Here is a 947-nt window from a genome sequence, read left to right on the forward strand (position 1 = left end):
ATATTTAGTGATTCGGAATAAGCATTTTCTGATGAATATTTGAGTATAAACAACACATAATTGTACACACAGACAACAGAATAACGGCATGGGAATTGTTGACAAGCAATAAGGGTGGATTAGCGTGTTCTAAGGTCACATTATCAACTGTCACGGCTGTAGACCTGTTAGAGTCTGCTGAGGACAGTGGAGTTTTTATAAGAGAAGGCACACATGGCTTTTCTGGTATGTAAGGCATAAAGATCACGTATCCATTTCACTACAATCTCCATCACTCCCTCTTCTCCACCGTCTCTCCTCTCTCCATCTCCTTCCCTCCCTCTTCTCCACCCTTTCTCCCTCGTTTCACTCCTTCCCTCCCTCTTCTCCACCCTCTTCCTCTCTCCTTCTCTCCTTCTTCTCCCCCCCTCCTTTCTCCATATCCTTCCCTCCCTCCTTCTGCTCCACCCTCTATCCAGTCTCCATATCCTTCTCTCCCTCTCTCTCCTTCTTCCCTCTCTCCTCCCTACATCCCCTTCCCTCCCTCTCTCCTCCCGCCATCTTCTTCCCTAACACTTCACCCTCTCCACCCTCTCTCCTCCCCCCTCTTCTCCACCCTCTCTCCTCCCTCCATCCCCTTCTCTCCCTCTCATCCACCCTTTTTCCTCCTTCCATCTCCTCTTTCTCTCTCCCTCTCTATAGCGTATACATGAGCATGATTTCTGTAAGCCATTTTAGCAATAGACCACGTGGATGTTTGCCACGTAGGTCCAAGTCCAATTTAGAAACCAAAACTCAGTGAGGACGTAGATGACGATTATCTGACCTCGCCTGACCTCCCAATTCGTGCCCAGCGCCCGACGTGGTAAGGTCGGTCCAGCCTTCGCCCCCAGGGGGGGTTGGCCTGACATGTGACCCCGCCTCACCGCTTTACCCTAAGTCATCGTCTCGTCCCTTTACATGTGTTG

This window comes from Penaeus monodon, chromosome 10 (assembly GCF_015228065.2).
Source record: "Penaeus monodon isolate SGIC_2016 chromosome 10, NSTDA_Pmon_1, whole genome shotgun sequence".
Classification (NCBI taxonomy): domain Eukaryota; kingdom Metazoa; phylum Arthropoda; class Malacostraca; order Decapoda; family Penaeidae; genus Penaeus; species Penaeus monodon.